Genomic DNA, 11210 nt, shown 5'->3' on the forward strand with positions numbered 1-11210 from the left:
TAAGTGGTATTGACAAGTAGGTCTCATCAATTAGGTTTATTGGGTTGGATCGGTATTTTAGATTTTATTTGAGTATTGTGGATCGATCCACCCACTTACCTTTTGGTTAGATTGAATAGAGCAACTTGAAAACACTCATAGTTGATTCGGAACATGACTTACGGAAAGTGTCTAAACTCTAGGTTTATTAAGTGTAATGCAATCTCTCTGACCACCCCTGCTCAAATACACCTACATACTTTTCAGGTATATTGAATCAGATGATGATGACTTGGTTTGATAAACCATGTAGGTATGATGCTAAGGTTATAGCTTCTGCAAATGGTTTAGCATCTCACGAGGAGATTAATCACGTACTAGTACTACATTAGCATTTGGGATATGTGACTTTGCGGCTTACAATAGGACAAAGGTTCAGGTCATTCCAATGTGAGTACATCAATATACCTTTCAGGGTCACCCGATCAAATAGTACTGATGCCCCTGTTTTATATACCGTATAATTACATTATTGAAATTATAGTTTTCATGAATAACGTCGCATCCTAGGAGTAGACGGGTCACGCACTAATACCATGTTGGCTATAAGGGACATGAAAGAGTGTAATGCATTATAAATTAAACATCCTAGTTATGTGTGCAAATAAGGTCGGATGTGCCGAGACATTTTTAAAGATGATCAACCATATAATCCAATCACGTAAGCATCCACATAAGCATCAAGTATTAATTCAACCACCCACAAAAGAAATGACCCAATCTAACCTAGTCTAGAGGTCTTGTTGAGTCAAATTTGACCCAAAAATCCCGATTGGAGTTGCCACTAAATGTGCGTTGACACTTTTAGCAATAATAAAGAGTCCTGATAGTATTGGAGGATTTTTAGGGGAAAAGGAGTTGTCACCTAGTTCTAGGTTTAGGAACAAAAAGTAACTCCAATATGGAATTGGACAAACCTACAATTAAGAGAAAAGGGTAAGGGATTGAATTACACATTTCGGAAGGTATTAGACATTGAACCCTCCCGATCGAAATGACCGATCTCTACTACGATCTAAACTATCTTAAGATCAACAATTAAATACTATTGTCAAATTAATAGGCTAAAGTCAAGGTCAAAATCTTGAGTCTAAGGGTTTGGGTTTGACGATCATTTTCTTATGTCAAATCTCAAAATAATTCTTCAACACACATGACTTCCAAATCTGTTGTGAGTAACTAAGTTATTACATAAAAATCCAATCTACTTGTTCACCACAAATTGGAATACCAATTTATGACATCATGGAATCTAATCAGAACTCTATAAGATGTCTTAAAAAAGAATTAAAGTTTTAAGTTTCCAATTTAATTCAAGATTGTCCAGGCCAATTGAAAATCTGATATCTTGTAACCCGAGCCAATCAAAATTAGGCAGATTCATCAAAATCACAATTGATGAAATAACCCACCAAATCCAAAATTACCTTTGCCAAGTAGGTAATCACTGATGATGATCCCCCACATATCCAAAATTCAAATATTTGATTCAAAGTTTTAATATAAATATATATATATATATATATATATATATATATATATATATATATATATATATATATAGGGAGGCGTTCAATGGCAAACTTTTTAGCAAACTTTTTGGCCAAACATTTTTCAAAACATGAGTTAGAAGTTTTGGAATGGGCTGATTTTTGGTGAGTATGATCTCTACGGTGAGGAAATCATCCTCACCAAAAATCAGCCCATTCCAAAACTTCTAACCCATGTTTACAAGCTGAAAACTCATGGACCGTCCATTTTTTGTAAACTGTTTTTTATGGGGTTAGAAGTTTTGGAATGGGCTAATTTTTGGTGATGATGATCTCCTCACCGTAGAGATCATCCTCACCAAAAATCAGCCCATTCCAAAACCTCTAACCCATGTTTTCAAAAATGTTTTGCCAAAAAGTTTGCTAAAAAGTTTGCCCTTGAACGCTACCCATATATATATATACCTTCTGGAAAATTTGTGTATTATTCAAAAAATCAGTGAGTCAACTATCGTGACTTAGTTTGTAAAGGAAGCAAAACGAATATACACCCCCACGAATGAAAAAATTAGTTAGTCAGCTCACATAACACATTTTGTAAACTTTCATTTCGAAACCGAGTTGCCCAAGAATCAATGAATTTACTCCCTGAATTTTAGTGCAACATTAATTCAATTTGGATGTGTCACCAAAATCAAAGGAGTAAATAAGCCACGTATACTGTGTTTGTTTTTGTTGTGGGAAGGTGCTAAATATGCCAAAAACGTTGGTCCGGCATAGCAAACGTGTATGGCTTGCCATGTTGAAAGCTGACAGTCTGTCAAATGTGACAATTTTTTGCCAAATCAGTCAACCAACAAGTTGAACGAATCCCTCGGCTACACAACATCTCTCTCTATATCACTCTCACTGTGTGTAAGAATAGAAGGTGACATTGGATCTCAAATAAATCCATTCAACAGATCTTCAAAAACATGAATTTTGAGAAACTTACAAAGAAGAATCAGAGAAACCAACAGAAACCCTAAGAGATACTGCGAAATCGGTATTAATGAAACTGTTGAGAACAAAAGTTTCGAAACCCAAAAGAGTTTCTTCCCTTCCCCAAAACCCATCTTCTTCACGCTTCAGCCTTCTCCATCTCTCTCTCTCTCTCTTAGAATTTGAAACCCAATAACCATCTCTCTATGTCATGGATTTCAACCAGTCAAGAACAATTCCCTCGTCATCTTCTTCACCTCCCCTCATTATCCAAGAAAAGAAGAAAAAGAGAACAACAACAAATAAACGGTATTTAGATACACTTTACAGCAGTCGCTCAGTTAATGGGTAAGAGATGGTAAATTTCTAGAGCTGTTATTGGCACCCCAACTTTTACTTATTACACCCCGATTAGAAATAAGAAAATAAGTAAGGTGAATCCCCATTTCCTTGGCTGAATATGAACGAAATTCCGAGTTCCTACACTGTTCATTTTAATTCCCAAAACATGCATTCCTCGCTTTTAATATCTATCTATTCATAGATATACCAACGAATTTATTAATTATAAAATTGACAAATTCACTTGGAATGCATGTTCTGAAAATTAGAGTGAACAATGTACCAAAATCAGAATTTGGACATAATATGGGCACGTTTTGAAAAAAATCCTAAATAAGTAAATGTTTGAGAATAAGTAAAAATTGAGGTGCCAATAGAAGTTCTCTCTCAATTTTTATTTATTATTATTATTATTATTATTTATTTTTTTTACTAGATTTAATTGTAAAAATTAGTGAAATTGTTTGATAGAATGTTGTAATTTTTTATAATGGTCAGATAATAATTTAAGCCAAACCTTTGTAATGTTTGAATGTTGTGTTTGAATCTTTAATTAGGGTGTGATAAATAATTTAAGAAATTAAGGTGAAACAAGTAAAGGACAGGGTGCCAATAGCATCTCTCTAAATTTATAACACTATCATATCGTAATTGTGTTGAATCATGTAAATAACCCCAATAAATAAGATATATTTCTCAAAATGTGTGTTAACTTAAGTCAAAATTTCGGTTCCAATTCACTATTTATTTTAATTCTCATGACATGTTTGCGTAGTGTGTTCGTCACTTTTATAATCAATGAATTCAGATAAAATTACCAATGAGATCGCTAATATGACAATGTCACTGATATTTTATTAGTGAATCCGTTGATTATAAAGGTGACAAATTCACTACAAAACATTTTCAGGGAATTAAAATGAAGAGTGCACCATTCTTGGAATTTCATCATATTCAGTACATGAAATGGAGATTCAACTAATAAATAATATAATAGATATGCTATTGGCACCCTAACTTTTACTTGCTACACCCCAATTAATAAAAAAAATAAGTGAATGTTTAGAATAAGTAAAAGTTGGGGTGCCAATATAAATTCACTTTTTTATCTTTTTAGATTTCTATTTTTTGGGTTTAGGATTTTAAGAGCCTAATCATATTTGTAAACAACTATTCAACAAGTGTCATAATGTTTTTTAATGTTAAGATTATAATTTGAGCTGAACCTTTGTAATGTTTGAAATGTGTGTATTAATCTTTAATTGAGGTGTGATAAATAATTTAAGAAAGTGGATGTAATAAGTAAAAGTTGGGGTGCTAATAGTGGCTCTCTATTATAATCATAGTCATATTATTATTTACAAATCCTTTGATGGTTGTTTGGGTCTTCTTGAACAAGATATTATAAAATTATAATTCAAGAATTTGATAGGTTTTTCTCTAATTTCTTGATTCAAACATTTTTGGATGGGTTTTTTTTTTTCATTTCCTCCTTTGTGCTTTTTTTTCATGTTTTTCTTTTTTATTTTATAATTTTGATGGTGTTTTTTATTTTTTTGATTGAGATGATTAAAAAACCTAACTTAAGTTTAATTTCATTTTTGTTTTATAATATTAAATCTTATATTTATACTTATTATTAACATATTAATACTTATATAAGATAAATAATCTCTTTTTTTATATTATTTTTAATTTCATCAAATAAATTCTAGACAGCAAGTTATCAAACAGTTTAATATCTTAACAGCACAAGTAGACAATATATTACCAAACAGTATACTCAATTCAGCAAGTTGCTTTAGCAACAGCAACATCAACAACAACTTTCTCTTAGCTTCAACAACTTAATTCAACATCAGCAACTTTACATACAACTTTTTCAAATAAAATAGTAGTCATGTCACAAAAGGGGTGATATTGTTCAATGGGCACGTGATTCATCACCTCATGAGTCATGGTGGCATTGTGATATGAAAAGAAAAGACACAATCATAAGAAATAAATCCCTTTAAATTTAATCATGAAAGCCTTCGACCATAACCTGCAAAAGGGTAACTAATTATGCTATTATATCTTTCTACTTAACCTTATTCACAAAATATCCCAGTGTAATGGTTGAGTTCACCACTGAATTACATGGAATCTCTTACAAAAGAGCGATTAGTAACATTACCATACAAACAAGAATAAGAACCAACCTTTGATCGGTTGAATATGGAGAGACGTATGAGAGAAATATGTGGTCGCCTGTGAGAGTGTGGGAGACGAGAAACTACTGTAAAGGGTGTGGGTGGAAAGAAAAAATATGAGATACTGACATAAGCTTGACAAATGAGGATGGAACTTGATGTAAACAAGAAGACAAAAGTAAAATGAGACATTATTTTCTCACACCAAAATCTATCCCTCTTCCCCTTTATAAGATGATGGACCCTCCCCCATATGAAGAACTCTCTCTCTCTCTCTCTCTCTTTAGAAACTTGCCACTTAAGAAAAGATTCAAAGGTATTCGGAGAAACATTTTCTTGATCGTTGCTCATTCCTCATTCCAAAATCTGTTCACATGGGAAGTTTTCAATTGATGAATTCTTTCCTAGAATTCTTGCTCTTTAATGATCTCTTAGGATGACTTAATTGAAGATTTGTATTTCTAGTTTTTGGTGGAGAATCCATCGTAGGTTCAAGGGCAACCCTCAGTTCGAAGGATCGGCTAGATGACAACCAAGCCCACAATCGAAGACCGGCTCCACAGCCAAACTTCTATCGTAAAATCAAATGATCGATGAGGCGACAACCAATCGTACTATCAAAGGTCAACTCCATAACCAAATTGCCTCGAGGCAACCTCGTTTGAAAATATCAATGAGGCGTCAATCATGCCCTTTATTTGAGATTGATTTCCCATCAAAACTATCTAGGAACAATTCTCAGTGGCTACTATAAAACATTTGTAAAAAATCTAACTACATAACTTAAAAGATTTTTCTTAGGCTGTAAAATTCTAATAGATTTTGTACCCGAAGAGAGGCAAATTGTAGGAGTCAAATTTTTACACATTGAGATCCTCCAGGAGGATATTATACAAATCCACACGAAGATTAGAAAATTCTAAAATATAGACATTTTCATTTAACTCCTCTTCTTGCTAACCAATCTGCAGCATTATTTACTTCTCGCCAAGTGAAACATCGCATAGCATTTTTAATAACTGTGACGAGGCTTATTAGTCTCCATGGCCTATTCTTTCTTTCTCATCGAATCCTTTGAAGTACATTCTCAATTTCTTTTGTAGATTATTGAACGGTTAAGTTTGGGATCTAATCAAATATATTTTATATTTTATATTTATATTTTATATTTTATATTTCATATTTTGGTTTTGCTATCTTTATTGTGATGAATTTTATCTGTGTTGATTTTTTATTAATTTTCATACAACTTAACGTGCCCTCAATGAAGAATCTAAAAAAGATTAAATATTGTTAGAGCATTTTGAAAAAACAAAAAAAACAAAAAAAACAAAAAAAAAAAAGAACAAAAAATTTGATGTTTCAAGTGTTAAAGACAAAATTGCCTATCAAAGATTACTTCAAATTTATTTTAGGTTACGAGTCATTTGATTGGAGGTAGTCAGATGTTAATTGTCAATGCGATGTTTGTGTGCTGCATACAAATATTTTGATTGTAAATGAAAATAAATCATGTTTATATCACTCTCACATGATCAAGAATCAATACAAATTATTTTTCTATTGCTAAATCTCAAGGTTTGAGTTTGATCGAATCTAGTTATCAGTGCCTTGACCAGTATAGAGTAGGGTTGTCAATCGGTCGGGTTTTGGCCCGACATGCTATGGACCGGATTTCGGTTTCTTAATTTAGTCAATTTGGTGTACTGGCCGCTATACTATATTAAAATATATTACATAATAATTTTTTTTATAAATTAGTAATGGTACCCTTAAAATATTATTGTTTAGAATGCAATTAATTTTGTCAAATTTGATAACAAAATATTACTTTGATTAATTTATTGTTATTTGGTTTGTTCTTTGATACAATAAAAAAGAGTAAAAACCAAATTTGGCCCAGCCCGCGAATGGTCCGAATATAGGTGGGTGAGTTATAGGTGGACTGGGCTTGGACTAAGGTTTTATTTCTTAAACACGACCTAGCCTAGCCAGATATTTAGATGGGTGGGGTTCGGGCCAAGTTTTTTAGCCTTAAAGTGCCCAGCCCATTTAAAGCCTTACCTGAACCCGGCTTAGCCTTGTCCATTGATAACCCTGGCGTCAAGTGAGTACTTTGGCTAACAAATCAGTGAGTACCCTACATGATATGCCCTCAAAGGAGAAATCAAAAAAGAATAAATTTTGTTAGGGCATTTCAAAAAATTATTCTTTTAGGCGAAAAAGGAAATTTTTGACTGCCCCATCAAGGATTGATACAAATTTATTTTAGGTTAGGGAATTTTCGTACAGGAGGTCATCGGACGTCAGTTGTCAATACTTGGAAGTTGTTAGATACTAGTTGTCAATGCGATGTTTATATGCCAAGAATGAGTATTTTCCCTGTAAATGAAAATAACTCTTGTTTCTATCACTCTCACCACATAAAGAGTCAATATAAACTAGTTTTCTATTGCTAAATCTCAAGGTTTGAGTTTGTTAGAGTCTATCTATCAATGCCCTCATATGTGTCACGTGAGTACTTCGACTAATGCTAAGATCATCGCCGAATCACATATTCAGTTCTTATTATATCTCTCCTCCCCCATCAAGGATCAATTTCCCACAAATCTTCATACTAGAGCTCCTCAAATCTACCTATCAACAATTTGGATGTGTGTTGTGTGAGTATTTTGCTATTAAATTATAATTAATTTCATAAATTATAACAATCCTTAAGTCTAATATGATAATCTTAGCTTGCCATTGAAATTTCTTTTGTAGGGCCTTGGTTGGTATGATGGATGGAAATCGCTTCCCTATCATTTTCTTTATCCTTGATTTTGCGCATAAAGTTATTTTGCTAAACAACTTGTGTTTTAATCATGAGGTCATAGATCCGATCCCGGTTTCCAAGGCTATTTCATCTCCTGGTACGTTTGTTGATCTTCATAATTTTAATGAAATATTAAAATTAATCAACAATTAGATATTTTCTTTATTAGCATTTTCCTTAATCTTTATTCAACCTTCGATATTTGTTTTTGAATCTTATACTGTCTAGTGCTTGGTGTGAAAAGCAAATCACACAAAGAAGAATCAAATTGAACCCAAATGAAGGAAATCTTCCAACTTTTAATTCATACATTGATACTTATAAAGGATACCAACTTTACTTCTTTTTCAATTCGACAAAAGGAAAGAAAGTTTTGGAAATGGAATGTCTTGTTAAGTATCACTAAAGGCTTCTTGAGTAGTGAGAAATATCATTGGAGATGACTCCTCCATCTCATAACGTCCGAGACAATGTTAGTCTAAATTGTAACAATTTTTATTTTTTCAATTTTTGTTAGAGGGAGAGTGAATGTAACCTTGGTTTTTATGGATATAGTGAAATGGTCTTCTCATTGACCGTTGACGTAGTTAACTTTATCAAACCACGTAAATTTTTTGTCATTGTCTCTTTACGTCTATTTTACGTTTTGTTTCTTATTATCAAGGTTATTTCTCAAACCTACTTTCTATAATTTAAACTGCATTAAAATGAGCACCTTATAAAAGAGAAATATATGTGCTCATTAATATAGTAGTTAAATTAACCATTGTCATATGGGCTGAGTGGGACTTGTGGTGGTAAATTGGCTGAAGGAGTTGAGTTTCAAATTCAGCTCCCAATAGTAGCAATCTCCGATTTTTGCAAGCTTATAGTCTATCTTGTTTAATATTTATAGAGCCAAAAGGTTGTAAAGGTCATTAACATAATTATTTTCTTTCATTTAATAAGTTTATATTTCAAAATCCAATTTACTCAAACTTATAGTCTATCTCGATTAATTTTTTGTTACAAATCTAATAGTGTAATTGAATTATTCAAATTCCAACTTCAAGAAAAAATTCGTACTAATTGACCTGCGAACTCTCTCGAGATACGCATAAAAAACTTAGGGTATTCACTACTACAAAAAACAGTTTAGACATCATCCTATTTTTTTTAATAGACATCACTTGCAATCACCAATTGGTTTCACATCAGAAGAAAATCATGAGGCTAGTATGTTTCTCGACATGATAAAGGTTGACCTCACTTTTATAGAAATAGGGTTATAAGAAAAAACAGAGTCTACCAGATAATTTTTGCCTATTAATTTTTTTTTTTGATATCTCTAATTGTATTTTATCCTTAATTCTTCCTCGCATCTTAATTCTCAGAGTGGAATTTAGTTGACTCTAAACGTGGCGACAATGAACTCATTAATATGGATGATCTTCTAGATGACCTTACTGCATTTAACCAAGATCAATCCACAAATTTTGACTTCCTCTCATGTTATACTCCTCAGCCAGTTGAAAATTCTACTGTTGGTAAGTGTTTAAATTATGATGAAAGCAATTACATATTTTTCCCAAGTAGTGATGAAAATAATTTAATTGAACCTGTACCAAGAAAATCTTCTTATATATTCAACAATTACAACAAAGTAAGCTCAATCAACCAACAATCATATTCAAAAAAATTGTATTTCTCCTCTTATATTTTCTCTGAATAGATGTTGTCTGCTCAACTGTATAGATGTTGTATGAGGAATGCTTACATTTTCTTGAGATGGCATAGGTGATCTTAAAAGGCGTAACAGAAGTCCGTGGTGAGACAACTTGAGCATGCATTGTTTTTGAGGTATGATTCTAATTTCTAATCAATTAATTGATTGTCACTTGGTGAAAACTTGAATAAGGGAAATTAACAAATATTCGTATAGATAATTGTAGAAGCCCTCCGTGTTTACAAACGAAGGCAACTAGAGCGAACATGGGGATATGGCACCGCGAGAGTGTAATACCTTCAGGTACTCCATTCTAATTATTTTACATTCTTTGTTTTGCTTTGCTCCCTCAATGATATAGGAGTTGGTGAGTGAGTTTCAAAACACAACTATGCAAGGTATTTGTGTTAAATTTTATATATAATCCTATTAATTGCTCTACTTTAATATGCCTTTTTCCTTGACTAAGTGGGATGATCATTTACTCATGGAACTCTAAATGTTTGATGCTTGAACTCTAAAGTCTTTTTTGTACAAGTGATAACTAGAGTTTAACATACTTGTTGCTTCACTACATGGGTGAATAGTGGAAAAGGGGATTTGTGTAATGTCTTCATGTGGCTGGAGATATGCCATTTGAACCCAAAAAAAAAAAACCCTTAAGTCATGCACTAGCTTGTGGAGTGTTAAAATCCGATATGTGTCCTACATGAGTGCTTCACCCTTTCATAAGAATACATGCAACATCGGGTTTTGGACTAGTAGGTTAACTTGTAGAAGTAGGTTTCTCTTGTCATGATGGCTTCTTGAAACGATTCCTTAAAACCTATTAGATTTATTTCACCATTATGTTATTTCATTACAGCTTAATGATGAGTTGATTCTTAAGTGTAGATTTTGATCATGGGTTATTAGATGATTTTCTTATGAGAAAAATGTGTTATAGTTATTTTTTGGTCCAATAAAATTAAGTATACTGGCTTGATGGACCAATGTCACTAAATATAAGGGACTTGCAACCATTGATAAAGGACTTGCCTGAGCCATAATCCTTGATAATTAATCAATAGTTCTGCCTTTTCTACCCTTTTCTTGTAGCTTTGCTAATTGTGAGCTCCATTCAATGATGATCATCAGCAGAAAATGTATGAGATTGCCAGTAGAGCATCGGTCAAAGGACCATGTGTGAGATTGCCAACAGAGCAGTAAAATATTATTACTGGCTTATTGAAGATCAATGAAGATGAAGTCACATATCTTGGAATGTTTGAAGCAAGCTCGAGACAATTGAGAGGAGCTGGACTGAGAAGTATGCCATGGGTTTATTTTTGTAGTGTGATGTGGAATTGTTTGTACTATTAATTTGATCTTTCTGTATTTGATATTTACAAGAACTTATTTAGTACTACTAGGTAATTTTGTAAATTATTGACTTAATGTAAGCTATGTTTTTTATAAATTAGCGTGATAGTGCCTTAATGTTGCTTGGTTGGGTATTTTTCAGAAGCAGGTGTCAGGCTCAGAAAAATTGAAAAATTATTAGTAAAAAAATTTAGACATCAGTTTTAATAAAACTCTATAATTTACTTTAGACATCGGTTTTGTTCATTTTAGACATCGATTTTTAAGTCTAAAGTTGAAGAGTT

At 32.5% G+C, this 11210-nt stretch overlaps 1 long non-coding RNA gene across 1 annotated transcript; it reads left to right on the forward strand.

Moving 5' to 3' along the window:
• The first annotated feature begins 7193 nt into the window (after nucleotides 1-7193).
• On the forward strand, nucleotides 7194-10576 carry LOC147384008 (uncharacterized). The gene is made up of 4 exons (XR_015173114.1): nucleotides 7194-7956; nucleotides 9233-9385; nucleotides 9594-9698; nucleotides 9781-10576. It is a non-coding gene; the product is annotated as an uncharacterized LOC147384008 (long non-coding RNA).
• Nucleotides 10577-11210: the final 634 nt, after the last annotated feature.

Source organism: Akebia trifoliata, chromosome 15 (genome assembly GCF_017979445.1).
Source record: "Akebia trifoliata isolate Shusen 1 chromosome 15, ASM1797944v1, whole genome shotgun sequence".
NCBI lineage: Eukaryota > Viridiplantae > Streptophyta > Magnoliopsida > Ranunculales > Lardizabalaceae > Akebia > Akebia trifoliata.